At 44.3% G+C, this 681-nt stretch overlaps 1 non-coding gene across 1 annotated transcript; it reads right to left on the bottom strand.

Moving 5' to 3' along the window:
- Positions 1-195: 195 nt before the first annotated feature.
- Positions 196-268, bottom strand: trnav-aac. The gene has a single exon. It is a non-coding gene; the product is annotated as a tRNA-Val (tRNA).
- Positions 269-681: the final 413 nt, after the last annotated feature.

Here is a 681-nt window from a genome sequence, read left to right on the forward strand (position 1 = left end):
TTATACCAGCAGCACATTTCCATGTTCTGCAATATGCTGCAAACAGCACACCACCACACTTGTCCTCCCCCTGAGGGCCACGTTTAGGGACACATTGGAAGTTACAGACCTCTTGATCATCACCAGCGGCAGCAGCTAGTCATTCAGTGTCAGGAAAGGTGTGATGTTTGAGACATGATAACTAAAATCTCTTATTGTTTCTGCCCGGTCTCGAACCGGGGACCTTTCGCGTGTTAGGCGAACGTGATAACCACTACACTACGGAAACTTGATGTCAAGTTTAGTGCTGTGTCAAGCCACAATCAGATATTAGTCTTCCATGCTTGGTTAATAAGTGCTGAAAGCGACCTATGGTCATGTTGAAGAGTTTGAACAACGAGTTGTTCCAAAACGTGTCATATGTTTCCGCCCGGTTTCGAAACCGGGGACCTTTCGTGCAGGAGCCAGATATAGTGATCACTAACTTTTCCCATTCATTGTCTATGGTAGCGATTATCACTACAGATGCAATATATTTTTGGCCAAAAGTGGAATTGTGGTGGTGCTGTTTCCCCCACTTCTTTAAAGAGATGAGTTTATCTTGTCCTTTGAGTGACAGACGACTGGAGCAGCAGTGATTTCAATTTTTTTTCCAACTGCGGTGTCAAACGTAAAGTCAAACGACGAATGTAAGTGAGCTTT

The sequence above is a fragment of the Plectropomus leopardus genome, unplaced genomic scaffold, assembly GCF_008729295.1.
Source record: "Plectropomus leopardus isolate mb unplaced genomic scaffold, YSFRI_Pleo_2.0 unplaced_scaffold88000, whole genome shotgun sequence".
Taxonomy (NCBI): domain Eukaryota; kingdom Metazoa; phylum Chordata; class Actinopteri; order Perciformes; family Serranidae; genus Plectropomus; species Plectropomus leopardus.